This window comes from Grampus griseus (genome assembly GCF_964374135.1).
Source record: "Grampus griseus genome assembly, chromosome: 11".
In the NCBI taxonomy this organism is placed as follows: Eukaryota; Metazoa; Chordata; class Mammalia; order Artiodactyla; family Delphinidae; genus Grampus; species Grampus griseus.
In genome coordinates this window covers 81,192,617-81,211,702 of record NC_139005.1, presented here as the reverse complement: position 1 = coordinate 81,211,702, position 19,086 = coordinate 81,192,617, and the positions used below count along the sequence as shown (strand labels likewise).

The 19,086-nt window shown below is 37.8% G+C and overlaps 1 protein-coding gene across 7 annotated transcripts in view; it reads left to right on the top strand.

Moving 5' to 3' along the window:
- The window catches only part of ANKS1B (ankyrin repeat and sterile alpha motif domain containing 1B), a gene marked incomplete at both ends in the record, with an annotated part of 1,159,914 nt that overhangs the window by 295,863 nt on the left and 844,965 nt on the right, over positions 1–19,086 (top strand). The gene's annotated exons all lie outside the window — the stretch shown is intronic.

Sequence of the window (19,086 nt, the reverse complement as noted above, 5' to 3'; positions counted from 1 at the left end):
TATTCTGTTACGCAGCAGTGAATTCCACAATTCTGTCTTCCAGGTCACTTATCGGTTCTTCTGCCTCAGTTATTCTGTTATTGATTCCTTCTAGTGTAGTTTTCATTTCAGTTATTGTATTGTTCATCTCTGTTTGTTTGTTCTTTAATTCTTCTAGGTCTTGGTTAAACATTTCCTGCGTCTTGTTGATCTTTGCCTCCATTGTTTTTCTGAGGTCCTGGATCGTCTTCACTCTCATTAGTTTGAATTCTTTTTCTGGAAGGTTGCCTCTCTCCACTTCATTTAGTTGTTTTTCTGGGGTTTTATCTTGTTCCCTCACCTGGCACATAGCCCTGTGCCTTTTCATCTTGTCTGTCTTTCTGTGAATATGGTTTTTGTTCCACAGGCTGCAGGATTGTTCTTGCTTCTTCAGTCTGCCCTCTGGTGGATGAGGCTATCTAAGAGGCTTGTGTAAGTTTCCTGACCTGTTGCAAGATTTTTAATCACAGTTTCAGTTTCAGTGCTTGTGATTGGTCTGTTCATATTTTCTGTTTCTTCCTGGTTCAGTCTCAGAAGGTTGTGCACTTCTAAGAATTTGTCCATTTCTCCCAGGTTGCCCGTTTTATTGTCATATAGTTGCTTGTAGTAATCTCTCATGATCCTTTGTATTTCTGCAGTGTCAGTTGTTACTTCTCCTTTTTCATTTCTAATTCATTGATTTGAGTGTTCTCCTTTTTTTTTTCATGAGGCTGGCTAATGGTTTATCAGTTTTGTTTATCTTCTCAAAGAACCATCTGTTAGTTTTATTGATCTTTGCTATCATTTCCTTTATTTCTTTTTCCTTTATTTCTGATCTGATGTGTATGATTTCTTTCCTTCTGCTAGCTTTGGGGTTTTTTTTGTTCTTCTTTCTCTAATTTTTTTAGGTGTAAGGTTAGGTTGTTTATTTGAGATGTTTCTTTTTCTTCAGGTAGGACTGTATTACTGTAAACTTCCCTCTTAGAACTGCTTTTTTTTTTTGGTGGTACACGGGCCTCTCACTGTTGTGGCCGCTCCTGTTGCAGAGCACAGGCTCTGGACACGCAGACTCAGCGGCCATGACTCACGGGCCCAGCCGCTCCACAGCATGTGGGATCCTCCCGGACCGGGGCACAAACCTATGTCCCCTGATGTGGCAGGCGGACTCTCAACCACTGCACCACCAGGGATGCCCTAGAACTGCTTTTGATGCATCCCATAGGTTTTGGGTCATCGTGTTTTCATTGTCATTTGTTTCTAGGTATTTTTTGATTTCCTCTTTGATTTCTTTAGTGATCTCTTGGTTATTAAGTAGTGTATTGTTTAGCCTTCATATGTTTGTATTTTGTACAGGTTTTTTCCTGTAATTTATATCTAGTCTCGTAGCATTATGGTCGGAAGAGATACTTGATATGATTTCAATTTCCTTAAATTTACCAAGGCCTGATTTGTGACTCAAGATATGATCTGTCTTGGAGAATGTTCCATGAGCACTTGAGAAGAAAGTATATTCTGTTGTTTTGGATGGAATGTCCTATAAATATCAATTAAGTCCATCTTGTCTAATGTATCATTTAAAGCTTGTGTTTCCTCATTTATTTTCATTTTGGATTATCTGTCCATTAGTGAAAGTGGGGTGTTAAAGTCCCCTACTATGATTGTGTTACTGTCAATTTCCCATTTTATGGCTGTTAGTATTTGCCTTATGTATTGAGGTGCTCCTATGCTGGGTGCATATATTTGTATAATTGTTCTATCTTCTTCTTGGATTGATCCCTTCATCATTATGTAGTGTCCTTCCTTGTTTCTTGCAACATTCTGTATTTTAAAGTCTGTTTTGTCTGATATGAGAATAGCTACTCCAGCTTTCTTTTCATTTTCATTTTCATGGAATATCTTGTTCCATCCCCTCAGTTTTAGTCTGTATGTGTCCCTAGGTCTGAAGTGGGTGTCTTGTAGACAGCATATATACGGGTCTTTTTATTGTATCCATTCAGCCAGTGTGTGTCTTTTGTTTGGAGCATTTAATCCATTTACATGTAAGGTAATTATCGATATGTATGTTCCTATTACCATTTTCCTAATTGTTTAGGTTTGCTGTTGTAGATCTTTTCCTTCTCTTGTGTTTCCTGCCTAGAGAAGTTCCTTTAGCATTTGTTGTAAATCTGGTTTGATGGTGCTGAATTCTCTTAGCTTTTCCTTGTCTGTGCAGGTTTTAATATCTCTGTCAAGTCTGAATGAGATCCTTGTTGTGTATAGTAATCATGGTTGTAGGTTTTTCCCCTTCATCACTTTAAATATGTCCTGCCACTCCCTTCTGGCTTTCAGAGTTTCTGCTGAAGGATCAGCTCTTAAGCTTATCGGGATTCCCTTATATGTTATTTTTTGTTTTTCCCTTGCTGCATATAATATTTCTTCTTTGTATTTAATTTTTGATAGTGTGCTTAGTATGTGTCTTGGTGTGTGTCTCCTTGCATTTATCCTTTATGGGACTCTCTGTGCTTCCTGGACCTGATTAACTATTCTTTTCCCATATTAGGGAAGTTTTCAACTATAATCTCTTCAAATATTTTCTCTGTCCCTTTCTTTTTCCCTTCTTCTTCTAGGACCCCTGTAATTCGAATGTTGGTGCATTTAGTGTTGTCCCAGAGGTCTCTGAGACTGTCCTCAATTCTTTTCATTCTTTTTTCTTTATTCTGCTCTGCAGTTGTTATTTCCATTATTTTATCTTCCAAGTCACTTAAACCTTTTACTGCCTTAGTTTTCTGCTATTGATCCCTTCTAGAGAATTTTAAATTTCATTTGTTGTGTTGTTCATGACTGTTTGCTCCTTAGTTCTTCTAGGTCCTTGTTAAACGTTTCTTATATTTTCTGCATTCTATTTCCAAGATTTTGGATCATCTTTAGTATCTTTACTCTGAATTCTTTTTCAGGTAGACTGCCTATTTCCTCTTCATTTGTTAGGTTTGGTGGGTTTTTACCTTGCTCCTTCATCTGCTCTGTGTTTCTCTGTCTTCTCATTTTGTTTAACTTACTGTGTTTGGGGTCTCCTGTTCACAGGCTGCAGGTTCATAGTTCCCATTGTTTTTGGTGTCTGACCCCAGTGGCTAAGGTTCGTTCTGTGGGTTGTGTAGTCTTCCTGGTGGAGGGGACTAGTGCCTTCGTTCTCATGGATGAGACTGGATCTTGTCTTTCTGATAGGCAGGTCCACGTCTTGTGGTGTGTTTTGTGGTGTCTGTGGCCTTATTATGATTTTAGGCAGCCTCTCTGCTAATGGGTGGGGTTGTGTTCCTGTTTTGCTAGTTGTTTGGCATAGGGTGTCCATCACTGTAGCTTGCTGGTCGTTGAGTGCAGCTGGGTCTTGGCTTTGAGATGGAGATCTCTGGGAGATTTTTGCCGTTTGATATTACGTGGCGCTGGGAAGTCTCTGGTGGACCAGTGTCCTGAACTTTGCTCTCCCACCTCATTGGCATAGCCCTGACGCCTGGCTGGAGCACCAAGAGCCTGTCCTCTACACGGCTCAGAATAAAAGGGAGGAAAAAAAGAAAGAAAGAAAGAGGAAGATAAAATAAAATAAAATAATGTTATTAAAATAAAAAAAGAAAATTTGTAAGAAAAAAAATTTTTTAAGTAAAAAAAAAAAAAAAACAGACAGACGGACCCTAGGACAAATGGTAAAAGCAAAGCTATACAGAGAAAATCACATACAGAAGCATACAGATACACACTCACAAAAAGAGAAAGAGGGGAAAAAAAATATATATCATTGTTCCCAAAGTCCCCCTCCTCAATTTGGGATGATTCGTTGTCTGTTCACACATTCCACAGATGCAGGGCACATCAAGTTGACTGTGGAGATCCAGTCTGCTCCTCGTGAGGCTGCTGGGAGAAATTTCCCTTTCTCTTCTTTGTTCGCACCGCTCCTGGGGTTCAGCTTTGGATTTGGCCCCGCCTCTGTGTGTAGGTTGCCTGAGAGCGTCTGTTGTTCGCTCAGACAAGACGAGGTTAAAAGAGCAGATGCTTCTGGAGCTCTGGCTCACTCAGGCTGGGGGGAGGGAGGGGTACTGAGTGTGGGGCGAGCCTGCAGTGGCAGAGGCCGGTGTAACGTTGCACCTGCCTGAGGCACGCCATGTGTTCTTCCGGGGAAGCTGTCCCTGGATCACGGGACCCTGGCAGTTGCGGGCTGCACAGGCTCCTGGGAGGGGAGGTGTGGATAGTGACCTGTGCTTGCACACAGACTTCTTGGTGGCTGCAGAAGCATGCTTAGCATCTCATATCCGTCTCTTGGGTCCGTGGTGATTGCCACGGCTCACGCCCGTCTCTGGAGCACCTTTAAGTGGCGCTCTTTATCCCCTCTGCTCGCACAGCAGGAAACAAAGAGGCAAGAAAAAGTCTCTTGCCTCTTTGGCAGCTCCAGACTTTTTCCCGGACTCCCTCTCAGCTCTCTGTGGTGTACTAGCCCCCTTTGGGCTGTGTTCACGCAGCCAACCCCAGTCCTCTCCCTGGGATCCAACCTCCAAAGCCCAAGCTCACCCAGCAGGTGAGCAGACATGCCTCTTGGGCTGATGGGTCCTGGTCGGCACTGATCCTCTGTGTGGGAATCTCTCCGCTTTGCCCTCTGCACCCCTGATGCTGCGCTCTCCTCCGTGGTTCCAAAGCCTCTGCCCTCTACCACCCGCAGTCTCCGCCCACGAAGGGGCTTCCTAGTGTGTGGAAACCTTTCCTCCTTCACAGCTTTCTCCCATTGGTGCAGGTTCTGTCCCTATTCTTTTGTCTCTTTTTTTTTTTTTGCCGTACCCAAGTATGTGGGAAGTTTCTTGCCTTTTGGGAGGTCTGAGGTCTTCTGCCAGTGTTCAGTAGGTGTCCTGTAGGAGTTGTTCCACATGTAGATGTATTTCTGATGTATTTGTGGGGAGGAAGGTGATCTCCACATCTTACTTTTCCACCATCTTGAAGCTCCTCTCAGAGCCTGATTTTTTAGGCTTCTTTGTCATTGATTCTGAGAGCTACCCAATATTTACATAACTGTATTTTCTGCTTTACTTAACCAGAATCATTTTCTGATGTTTGCCTGTAAGAATTCTGACTGGTGCAGTAGGCAACGTGAATGCACATTCTGAAAGCTTGAAGAACTTCTTTTTTCTTAGAATTAAGAGATTTTACCACAGTATGTCTAGATATGAATCTTTTCCATTAATTTTTTGAGGCTTTTGCTGTAGACCTGATGTTTCTTGATTCTGCAAAGTTTTCTTCTATTCTGTCTCTGATTGTTTTCTCTGAACCCACTGCTTGGGCTTATTATCTAGGCTTACCTGTTTTTAGGCTAGACCAGTGTTCTCAGTTCTTTTGATATACCAATTTTTCTTCCTTTTAATTTTTTTTTCCTGTAGATATGTCCAGTTTCTCCAATTTGGTGATTGAAGCACTGATTTGATTCTATGTAAAATGGGTTTGGCTCTTAGAAACTTCCAAAAATAATTTAAATTTTATAATGCATTCTTCTCTTATTTCAAGGTTTATTTGTGTCTTTCCCTCAACCTTTCCCTTTGCTTTTCTTATCATTCCTTACCTGTGTTTCTGTGTTGAAGGTCCCCCAAGACCACCTCCAGGTTTGATAATTCACTAGGAGTACTCGCAGGATTTAGGAAGTAATTCTACTCACAATTATGATTTATTACAGTGAAAGACTACAAAGAATAATCAGATGAGGGAAAAAGTGCATGGAATGAAGTCTGGAGGAAAGCAGGCACATGCTTCTAAGGCTTCTCTTCCAGTGGTGTCAGACAGAATGCACTTACTTCTGCAAGCAATGAGTTGTGTCAACATTGTGAAATGTTGCCAGCCAGGGAAGCTCATTAAAGACTCAGATCCCAGATATTTATTGGGGGCTAGTCATGTAGACACCCTCTACCTAGGATGTATCAAAATTTGAGACTTCCATAGGAAATCAGATGGTCAACATAAATCATTGTTTTCACAAACAGTCTAGGTATGTTGAGTCGCTCCTGTCAGAGTTATGGTACTTCCTCAGAAATCCAAGTTCTCAGACACCAGCCAAGGGCTGTACTTGTAAGTACCTTAAATAATATATCTCTTGGTGTGAAAATCTCCAGTTCTTCAGTCTGCTTTTAAGTAGCTGATTAAACTTTTAAGGATCCAGCACTCTTCATTGCTTTCTGCTTTCAGCCATGGTGCATACTTGGAGCTATCCTTACTAAATGGGTCACATTAGGAGACAGATGCCACACAGTAATTCACCCAGGCAAAGTTTAGCATAAAATGTTAATAAGCTATGATGGGAGTAATTATAAAGATGTGAAACAAAATATAAGTGTAATTTATTGCTGAGGAAGAGTACCTAAGGGAGGACAAACTTGGAAGAGTGCTCCTCTCCACAAGGTTGTGATTCAGACCTCATTGGAGAAGATGTAGTTGCAGCCCACTGGATGGTCCCACTGCTTAACCAACATCACAGGGAGATCTGAAACTTAGGTGGCCCTTCACAGTTGTTCTAGATGTGGAGGAGGTGGCTGGACTTCAATGACCAGTTATTAGATGCAGGCTTCCCCAGGAAGAGGCTTTGACAGGATGGTACTCTGAGGTTCTGTAAGTGACAGATTTAATGGTATGAGGTAAGATCTGTTTGGAGTAGTTTGTTTGGTCAGAGTTGTGTGTACTTGAAAGGAGTTTTCAGATGATGGAAATCCATAGCTGAGGAGCAGAAAAATGTTTTTTCTTCTAGATGAAATTAGTTCACCATTAGGATGATCAAGGTGGAACATTGGGGAATGAATCAACAGTAGCATCTGGTAAATCAGAAATTGCTGATGTCTTTGATTGTCCTGGATTCCTGCCACATTAGGATCCCAGGCAGATGACCAACTAGTATGAGTTTAATGCTTTGGCTAGATAGGATATGGCTCAGGCATTTCAATTCAGATATTTGATCTTGGATCTTGGAGAGTTGGTTAAATGCTGGCAGATGTTAAGAATGTTGCTCAGGCTCCAGGATATTGCCATGTTTTTGAACTTGTCCTGGTGCATTTGGGAGGTTCTTTTTTTATTTAAAAAAATTATCTCAATAAAGAGGTTTTAAAAACACTCAGCATTATTAAGCTGGTTATTAAAGGTAGTTTTTTTTTTTTTAGGAAAATGTGATTTGTTTTTATTTCCTTTGCTAGTGTAAATTAGTGAAATGTTTCAATAAAAAAGCATTTATTGGTGCTCTTGAGCACATAATACACAATACATAGTACTCTAGATACTAGGAATGTAAATCTAAGTTAGATATAGATCTCTCCTTTTACCAGCTGTTACCCCTGAGAAAGGATATGTTTCAGATAGTAGTATTTATTTTAATTTGACTTTAAATCCACTGGGTCAAAGTTGGGCCTTGAGGTAGAGAATTAACCTCAAAGGTTTGTTTCTGAAGCTTTCATCCAGACTCTCCTTCCGTCAAGTATGCACACAGTCATTTTCACTGTGACAGGCAAAATTGATGAAGATGCATTTAGGATTAGAAAGTAACCTAAATCTAAACTTATCCTGAGCGTGAGTCAATTATAAACCAAGACCACAGGCCTGGAAAATTGCTGTCAGGGTTTGTTACAACCTATAAAACCTAATAAACAATTTAACTTCTCTGCCCTGGAAAACAAACTCACCAGGTATATTTAACACACAGATACACACACAGAAAAACAGATACACAAAACCAATAACAAAAATACATTCTGTGGAGATGTAATGAGCCTCAACATTTATCTCATACTGTTTGTGAAAAGTAACTCAATGTGATTCAAAGACCAGAAATGTAAAAATAATATTAAACAGAAAATATAGGAGACTATCTTTGTGACTTTGGAGTAGGCGTATATTTTTTAGATATTACATAAATAACACAAAGGATGTATGCCCAGCATATAGAGTATTTTTTAAGAAAAACTCTGGACATCCAAATGCCAAAAAATGAATCTAGACACAGACCTTACACTCTTCACAAAATTTAACTCAAAATGGATCACAGACCTAGATGTAAAAGGCAAAACTGTAAACTTCCTAGATGATAGCATAGGAGAAAATCTACATGACCTTGGTTATGTTATCACTTTTTAGATTCGATACTAAGAGCATGAACCATGAAAGAAATAATTGATAGGTGGACTTCATTAAAATTAAAACTTCTCCTCTGTGAAAGGGTCAAGAGAAAGAAGAGATAAGCCTGGGGTTGGGAGAAAATATTTGTAAAACATATATCTGATAAAGTACTGTTATCCATAATATACAAAGAACTCTTAAAATTTAGCAGTTTGAAAACAAACAGCCTGACTAAAAAATGGGCCTAACAGACACCTCACTTAAGAAGATATACACATGGCAAATAAGCATATGCAAAGGTGCTCCATATCATATTTTATGAGGGAAATGCACATTAAAACCACAATGAGGGACTTCCCTGGTGGTGCAGTGGTTAAGAATCCGCCTGCCAACTCAGGGGACACGGGTTTGAGCCCTTGTCTGGGAAGGTCCCACATGCCACGGAGCAAATAAGCCTGTGCGCCACAATTACTGACCCTGCACTCTAGAGCCTGCGAGCCACACCACTGAGCCCGCGAGCCACAACCACTGAGCCCGCGTGCCACAACTACTGAAGCCCATGTGCCTAGAGCCTGTGCTCCATAACAAGAGAAGCCACTGCAATGAGAAGCCCGCGTACCACAACGAAGAGTAGCCCCTGCTCGCCACAACTAGAGAAAGCCCGTGCAGAGCAATGAAGACCCAACGCAGCCATTAAATAAATTAATTAATTTAAAAAAACAAAACAAAAATAAAACCCAATGAAATACCATTACACAACTGCTAGAATGGTTAAAATACAGAAGCCTGACAACACCAAATGCTGGCACAAGATGTGGAGCTCAAATGTGAAGCAAGAGAAACCCTCATTTATTGCTGATGGGAATACAAAATGGTACTGCCACTTTGGAAGACAGTAATTACAAAACTAAACATATTCTTACCATATGATCCAGAGCAATCTTGCTTCTTGGTATTTACCCAAAGTAGTTGAAAACTTATGTCCACACAAAAACCTGAACAAGGATGTTTATAGCAGCTTTATTCATAATTGCTAAAACTTGGAAGAAACCAGGATGTCTTTCAATAGGTAAATGGATGAACTGTGGTACATCCAGACAATGGAATATTATTTAGAACTAAAAAGAAATGAGCTATAAAGCCATTAAAAGACACGGAGGAACCTTAAATGCATGTTACTGCATGAAAGAAGCCAGTCTGAAGAGGCTACATTTTGTATGATTCCAACTTTATGATGTTCTGGAAAGGGCAAACCTATGGAGACAGTAAAAAGGAACAGTGGTTGGGTTCAGAGGGTGAATAGGTGGAACATAGGTCTTTAGGGCAGTGAAAATATTCTGTATGTTACCATAATAATGGATATATGTCATTATAAATTTGTCTAAACATTTAGAATGTACAAGAGTAAACTGTAATATAAACTATGGACTGTGTGATTATAGTATATTAGTGTAGGTTCATTAATATCAATTGTAGCAAATGTACCACTCTGGTGGGGGATGTTTATAAAGAGGGGAATTTTGCATGTGTAGGGGCATGGAGTATATGGGAAATCTGTACCTTCCTCTCAATTTTGCTGTGCACCTTAAACGGCTCTAAAAAGAACAGAGCCGTTGTTGAATTAAAAAACCTATTACAATTCAACAGTAAGAAGTCAAATTAACCCAATTTAAAATAGACAAAAGATTTGAAAGGATATTTCACACAAAAAAAACGTGTATGGCCTCCTAGCACAGGAGAAGATACTTAACACATTGGCAGTCACAGAAATGGAAATTTAAAAGCACCGTGTGGCAGCACTACACATCTGTTAGAATGGCTAAATTAAGTGTTGCCAAGAATTTGGAGGTACTAGAACTGTAATGGGAATGTAAAATGATACAAATACTTTGGAAAACATTTTGATAATTTCTTAAAAGGTTTAAGATACACTTAACCATGTCCCTGACATTTTAGGTTTTTAACTAAGAGAAACAAAATCTTATGTCCACATACCAAATTATACATGAATGTTCATGGCAACTTTATTCATAATGGCCCCAAACTGGAAACAACCTAAATGTCTATCAAAGGAAGAATGTATAAATAAGTTTTGATATATCTATACAGTGGACTACAACTGTGTATTAAAAAGGAATAAACTACTGATACATGAAAAATAGAGATGTATCTCAAACACATTATGCTGAGCGAAAGAAGCCAGACCTAAAGTGTATACATCGTGATTCTATTTTTGTGAAGTTCTAGGAAAGACTTGTATAATAGAGTGACAGAAAAAGATTTCTGGAGCCAGGGGGTAGGTGAGTACTGACAGGGAATGAGTATAAGGTGATGATTGCACAGGTGTATGCTTTTATCAAAAGTTATCAAACTGTACATTAAAAATGGGTGCATATTATGTATGCAAATAATACCTTAATAAATTTGATTTTAAAAAGAAACCATTTGAAAAATAGTATTTGTTTATATAAAATGAACTGTCGTGAAGGACAGTTTATTTTCCAAAAGTTGCATACTTTGCCTCTTATACTAAGTCTTGCTGAAAAAATAAGCTTGAGTCAACTTTCTAAAGTAACCTTAACATTTTTGAAATTAGTGTTGACCTCTTGCACATAAACCTGACATCAGTTTAGACTTCTTTCTAATTTTGCAATAATAAACAGTATTATTAAGCCAGAGTCAGATAAATGAACAAGTTTTAAAAGATAATAAGAACATACAAATTGATTGTATTAAAGTAGAATAGCAAACCAAATGCATTCTTCTTTGAAGTTTCCCAGATGATTATGCGAAGAATGTTGGCTATGTAAAGAGGTAGCAGGTGGGGACACAGTGTGTTGGAACTGAGCATTTTAGAGGAATTACGATGAATGTCTCATGTACTATTAAAAAGAGAACAGCTCTCCTTAATCTATTCTTCAGTATTCCTTGCAACTAAAATACTTGCTTTAATAGCAATTCTGTCTTTCAATAAATGTGAATACTGGCAAATCCCCAAGTTTAAAATATCACCATGCACAGTAATATTATTTTGGTGTGTGGATGCTAGGAGGTGGACTCAGTGTACTTATTGGCATAAAGACTTGTTTCTCTTCTTCCTTCCTTTTCCTTGCAGATATAAATGCATCTTAGGATTCATAGGTGACTGCAAATAAATCTGAGAGAAATTTCGTTTTTCAGAAGACTTAAATATTGCATCTATTGTGAATTTCACTAACGTGGAGCAAATGACTGTGGTGAGAAGTTAGTATAGGGTAACATTGGAGTTATCCTCAGAAAATTTTAAGCAGAGGTTTAGTGTTAATAAGCTGATGAAAATATTGTATTTGACACTAGTCTTTCTGAGCATCCGTAATACATGAAACTGTGGCGTGTGATCTCTTTGTCAGGACTGAACTTAAGATAAACGAGTCTTCTGCTTTTTGAGTGAAGTGATCACTGACCTTTATTGGTTTGATCATTAGTTATGGTATAAATGAAACAGCTTAACATTTTACAATTTCCCTTCTCTCTCAGTGTCCCAGTAAGCGCTTAGATCCCCAACTTTAAAAGCATTATAAAAAATCATTGATATAGGGCTTCCCTGGTGACGCAGTGGTTGAGAGTCTGCCTGCCGATGCAGGGGACGCGGGTTCATGCCCCAGTCTGGGAGGATCCCACGTGCCGCATAGCGGCTGGGCCTGTGAGCCATGGCCGCTGAGCCTGGGCGTCCGGAGCCTGTGCTCCGCAACGGGAGAGGCCACAACAGTGAGAGGCCCGTGAGCCCAAAACAAACAAACAAAAATCATTGATACAGCTTTTTTGTTGTTGACTTTCAACTTGACAGAAATTAATAACCGTTGAGTAAGATCACCTGTATAATGAGATTGGCTGTGCAAGTTTGGAGATAAGGTGTATACTAGAGTTACATTGCTCTGTGTTATAAAAGGTAGAGGAATTTGAAGAGCAGATGAAAAAATTCTGTGGGAAGAAATAGACCCCAAAGGAGATAAAAGCACCCAGCCATCATCACAAGGAGACAAATATTTGTTGGGGAGGAGGAGAGGTTAAGTTGTGCAATTTAAAGCTTATTCTCCTTCTCCACTGCAGAGTTTTTGGTAGAATCTAAATTGCTCACTAATGGTTGGTAATAAATGCATTCTTTAATGAAATCAAGTAGATGCTGAGTTGTACAGTAGTTTGAATATGGGATGAATACAATGAGGGCAAGTGAATACAGTGGAGTCAGAAGGTAAAGGACACTAAGTTCAAGGTTACAGTTAAATTGGTGTCTCCTAGAATTGGTGAGAATGTTCACATTATTAAAATATTTTTGAGGGAAAGCTGATATTCATTCATTCACTCATTCATTTATTCAGTCAACACATATGCAATGGAAAGTACTTTAATGTGCTGAGTACTGGGCTTGTGGTATCTAAACCAACAGAATCTGCAGTTATGCAGTTTGTAATCCAGTAAGGAAAGCAGTTATTGAACCAAGGTCACATAAGTAGCTGTAAACATTTTATTTGTGATAATTACTGTAAAAATATCAGGGTGCCGTGAAAGCATGTAAGAAAGGAAACTAATTTTGACTGGGACATCAAAAAGGACTATCAAAGGGAGTGAATTAAGTTCATACCTAGAACACAGATAAGATTAATCCCGATGAAGACAAGAGAAGAGAGTGCTCCAGGAATTTATTTATTAGGATTTGGTACAGTAACAAGTAACAGAAAATCCAAAATAACAACGGCTTAAAAAGAAGTTTATTTCACTCCACTTGCAAAACTTAGAGCTGGGCAGTCCAAGGATGGTAGAGCTCATCAGTATAAGGAACCCAGTATTCTTCTATTTTGTTGTTCTACTATGTATGTCCTCTAGTTCCAAGGATCCCTCATGGTCCAGGATGACTGTGCCAGCTCCAGCCATTTCATTAGCATTCCAATCAGCGGAAGGAGGAAAGGGAGGAAGAAGGACATGCCCCATTACTTTAAGAACACTTCTTATATCCCAGGGTTATAACTTAACAACACGGTCACATGTAGCTGTGACAGAGATTAGGAAATGTGGTCTGTATTCAAAGCAGACATGTGCCCAACTAAAAGTTAGGGTCCTATTACTATAGAAAAAGAGGGCTAGGTGTTCTCTTATATTGGGAGACAGCTGACGGCTTCTGGAAGAGAAAACCTTATGTGCTTAGTTATATAAAGTTCTAGATAAAAGAAAGTTTGGTATATTCAAGAGAAAGAGCATAGTGTGTTTAAATGTTATGAGCAAAGGGGAGGAAGAATGGTGGTAATGGGACAAAACTAGAGAGGTAGGTAAGGGCAAATCATACACAGCCTTTTGAATCATGTTAAGAATTTTGAATTTCATCCAAAGAACAATGAAAGACTATGTAATAGTCTTTTCCAGTTTTTAAGGAAAAGGGTAACATTTTCACATTCTCATATAAGAAATTTTTTTCTCTGGTCACAGTGTGGAGAGTATTGTAGAAATGTTGAAAATATATAGAAAGTTAAAGTAATAGTACACTTTGGCATACAATTGCATATTTATTAATTTATTCTGACAGAAGCATCGGACAAGAGTACAAATCTGGAAGGATATGCACTGAATGTTTACATTGGGAATGAAGTTAGGGAAGCTTCACTTTCTCTTTTATAACTTTTTATTTTGAATGATTTGTTTTACAATAAACATGTATTACTTTAAGTTTCGTTAAAAATTAATGAATCAGGCTTCCCTGGTGGTGCAGTGGTTGAGAGTCCGCCTACCGATGCAGGGGACACGGGTTCGTGCCCCGGTCCGGGAAGATCCCACATGCCACGGAACGGCTGGGCCCATGAGCCATGGCCGCTGAGCCTGCACGTCCAGAGCCTGTGCTCCGCAGCGGGAGAGGCCACAACAGTGAGAGGCCCGCGTACTGCAAAAAAAAAAAAATAATAATGAATCAATTTCAGTTTTGAAAAATAAAGACAAAAAGACTTGCTGACTTGCAGTCCAGATTGCTGACTCCTATTCCAAGTGTTCTTCCTTTGTTTGCTCTCCATTTCTGACGGTTGCCTCCTTCCTGGAGTCTATTTGCCCAGTCCCTTTGCATTTGACGGTTCTATTAGGCTGATTTCCTACTTTTTAATTTGGTTTTTGCATTTCTGATAGAATGAGGGAAAGTTTTGTCTCGTTCCATCATCCCATTTCCCCACTCACACATTGCTCTCCTATATCCTGGCTATGTCGAGCAGCCTAGGTTTCTGATTTTCCTCCAGGGACTTTTGGACAGGACATGGGCATCCTTGGATTTTCCCTTTTCCTACCGTCACTATGTTTCAAAAGACATGCATTCAGGAGTTGAGCAAAGAGGATTAAAGAGGCTCTGTTGGATCATACCTGGTCCTTGATCCCTTTACTGAACTGTATACACTTTAGCTGCTTAGACTTACAGAATTTTAGAGTTAAAAAAAAAGAGTTTAAAGGCCATCAATTACAAAGTGTAACATAACACAGAAATTCCTTTGCGATATTCTGAATATGTTGAATATTTCTTGTCCCTTTGAAGAGCTCTAGTAATTAGAAACTTCCTTCTAATTAGTAGTGTTATAGAAAGATTATAGGACCCAGAGTCAGAGGACTTGTATTATAATCTGCCGTCATTTGTAGGATGGCCTTGCAAATTGAGTAACATTGTGAACCTTAGTTTCTTCACTTGTAAATAGGGATAACTCCTATCCTACTTTATTGGGCTATTCCATATCTAAAAACATTTTCTGAACTATAAACCATATATAATTATTATATAATTATGTTTTTATATGTAACATATAGCATAGTTGTTATATGCTATATATAGTTATTATATAAACATAATTATGTTTAACATAAAATATGTGAAAATGATATAATATATTGTGTATAATTATACAATTATAATATGTGTAATTAAAATATTTACATAAAACATTTTTGTGTAACATAATTTTAATATTATATATATTTCTTATATACATAATATATATATATATCTTACATCACAAGGAAATTCCATTTCTTCAATGTTAGACTGATGTAATTATTCTAGAAGTATTTTTCGTTGATTGAGCTCAAATTTGTCTCCCCACAGTATTTATGTATTATGACTTTTATCCTCTGAAACAATGTAGAACTTGTCTAGTATTTCTTCTGCATAATTACTGTGCATTAACCAGAAAGCTAATAGGCCCAAACTATGAAAATTTAGGTTTATGTTCTGTGGAAGAATTTCCTGGCATCTGGAACTTTAGGAACACAATTGGATCTCCAGTAAAAAGTTTGAAAGGCATTTGAAATAAAGGAAACTGTGAACTTAAGTGTGTTTATGTAACTTCTTTCCCATATATAATTTAGTTTGATAAAATCTTTCCCAGGCATCTTTTATTGTAAACCAGTGAAGTGGAGAACTATGGTTGTACACAGCTAACATCTATACTGACTTTAGGGGGCAGTACTAAACCACTGATAAATTTTGTTATTTCTGCTAATGCTATTGGCAATGGTTAATATAAAATAAAACTAAAATAAGAATAATGAGATTTGTGATGCAATTATATACACCTCTTAATGTTAGTAAAATTTTTTAGGTAGTCAGATGAAAATGTTAGTTTGAAATTCATTTAATGATTTATTTAATAAATAATTATTACATTACATTATGCACAACACATTGTAAGAGATACAAATGTGAATAAGGCATGTTTACTTTCAGATAACTTACAATTAAGTTGGATAAGTAAGTTGAGTATGTATGTGTGTGAGTGTGTGTGTGTGTGTGTGTGTATAAAACTCTTTCAGGATAAAGTTTAATTAAAAAAAGCAACATTTATTGTTTATTTTTTATGAACCAGTTGCTGTCAAGCAACTAATTTTATCCGCATACAGCCCTATCAAGTAAGAACTGTTATTATGCCTGCTTTGCAGATGAGGAAACTGAGGATTAGTAAGATTATGTGATTTGCTCAGTCACACAACTTGCATGTGGCAGAGCCAGGAATGTATATCTGTTTGTATATCTTAAATGTATGTTTGTTTGACTTCAAGGCTTTTGCTCTTTGCCAGAGAGATGATGCAGTCTATCATCTCAAAGTGTGTGTGAAATAACACAATACACAAACTCTCAGAAAGAGCTATAGACGTTCAGAAGAGAGCAACATCATTTCTATTTGTGGGAAATTTGGAAAATATACGTAAGAGGTGAAATCTGAACTGTATTTTGAGGAATCAATGGGATTATAAGAGAATAATAGCTAAAGACAGTAGTTAATATTTACTGAAACCTTACTATGTTTCAGGCACTTTATATTCATTACCTTATTATCAGGAAAAAATTCTGAGGGAGGTACTACTGTACTATTTTCCCACTGCATAGGTGAGGTAAGTGAGGGGGACAGTGGTCATATCTGATGAAAATTACACTACTAAGTAGGCTAATAAGTAAGAGAGTTAGAACTTGAATCCAGGACTAATTTTAGAGCCTAAACTCTTAACCAGTACAATAGCTATATGGAGAAGTGAGGTGGGGGCATGAACAAAACATGGAACAGATTAGGAAAGGGTAAACAATTCCATTTGGGTATAGTCTGGGGTGAGTAAAATAGAGTAAGAAAAAGAACTGAAAAATAGTTTGATCATGAAACCTTGAGCCATATTAAGGAATTTTGATATTATTTGCTGTACAGTGGGAAATGGAGATTTATGAGCTGGGGAGAGACATAAGCAGAGTTTTTCTTTGTGGAGGAGAAAGAGACAGAGGAAGAAAACTGATTAATCTATAAAATGTTGATAATTCTTAGCCAAGTATGTAATCATTTATAGAGCCGTACGTGTCAACCATGATGGTCAGACCAGTGACTGATCATTAGTTGGTGAAGGAGATTCCCATTTGATCATTCTGTTCATTTTTGTAGACAGCATTGATCAAACATATACATGCTCTAGAGTCAGGTAGTGTGGATTAGAATCCTTTTTCTGTCACTTACCAGCTCTTGACCTTGGATTTTACTTGACTTCTCTGTGCCTTAGTTTAGTATTGGCCTAAAAGCATTGTGTGAATTAAAATAATGAATAATAGAGTGTTCAATAGATTGTAGCTATTGTTATTATTGTATCTTACAGACAGTAACTGATTGAAGGACTACTGAAGTTCATAATTTCTCAGTTATTGAAAATTGATAAAGGGAAATTTAAGATGTGAATATAAAAATCAGTCATTTTATGAAGTCTTATTTTCTGTTTTTAAAAGTAACAGCTTTTGGGGGGAGGTGGGTGCTATTTATAATTCAGAATGTAAACTATCTTTACTAACTTCAGTAATCATGATCTATCAATGTTGTACACTGAACACTACATTCTGAATATTTTTAGACAAACTTACTGTCTTTCCAGTTTTTTAAAAAAATTCAGTCTGCTGAGTATTCAGCAGGCTCTTTGAATGTGGAATTTTTCTTCAGTTCTGACAAAATTTCTTGCATTTGTACTTTGACAACTTCTTCTCACCTTTACATGAAGCATTCTTCGTTTGATCCCCTAATTTTCTTAACTTTTAATGTCTTTTGATCTTTTGTTCTGTCCTCTGGGAAATTTGCTGTGACTTATTTTCCAGCGGTTCTATTGGATTTTATGCATTTATTTGTTTTGTAGCATTCTGTTCTTGTTTTAGGGATGCAAATATCTTCTATCTCTCTGCGGATATTATTTATAACTTTTTTCTGTATATTTATGTTGTTCTGTTAAAGCAGCAGTTCCCAACCTTTTTGGCACCAGGGACTGGTTTCATGGAAGACAGTTTTTCCACAGATGGGGGGAGGGGGATGGTTCAGGCGGTAATGCGAGTGATGGGGAGCGGCAGATGAAGCTTCGCTCACTTACCTTCTGCTGTGTGGCCCAGTTCCTAACAGGGGTCTCTGGGGGTTGGGACCCTTGTTTTAAAGGTTTCCTTCCAATATGTGGTGATCCTTGTGTTTTTGTTCATATTTAATTAAAAAATTAGGAACTGTTTATGTGGATGGAGTTTGTAGAGAGGGGGCTTCACAGTAGGCATTAAGGCATAGATGCCCCACCATTTTCCTAAATACGTACAGATCACTTTTCTTGAGAGGTCCATTTTTGCAGAGAGGAATATATTCTTGGATCCTACCTGGAGGATATGAACTTAGCTCTCATGTTCTCTAAGACAAATGTGGGAAGGCACTGGGGTAGGTTGAGAATCTTCATTTACTACATAGATGTTCACTTAATTTCATTGTTTTTAACGAGGCACCCCTCGGCTTATTGTACATAGATTCTTAAAATTCATAATCCCTTTGCTTCAACCTCATCAGAATGTAAACCTCCAATTTCTTGTCAGGTGGTAAAGGTTTAGTTTCTCAGCTGGCTGAGGTGGAGTTTCCATTCTGTTTCAGCTCCACCAGCACCTACACCTTCACAGGTAGTCAGTCTCTCTAATTCTTAACCCCTTTTGAGGGTGTTGAATCATGAATAGATCTGCTTCTTATTCTTCCTCCTTGCAGGCACTTTGTTTTCAGTTTTCTCAAGTTTGCTAAGTTAATTTGATAAATCATCTGTTTATCATTATCTAAACGTTTTCTTGATATTGCTCATCTGCTAACATCCCTCCAGTTGTCCTTGTCCTTATGGTTTAGACCATTTTTACAAAAGTTTTGCTGTCATTTAAGTGGGATTTGGGAAGTAGTAAAAGTAAATATGTATGTTTAACATGGAAGTCCTATTATTAATTTTAAAAGTATTACCCCTCTTATATGTATAACACAAAATTTTATGAAGCTCATGTTTTTTCAGAAAGGAGACTATCATTTTGGTGATAGTGAAAAATGGGCTTTTTATCAATTCCTGTTTCAATAAAGTATTTTCAGGCTATTTCTCTGATTGCATTAGAAATCATAATATTTTTCTCATTTGTTGCTATTCCTGTATTTTCTTGGGTCATTTCCATGTCCTGTTCTTCAATACAAACTTTGT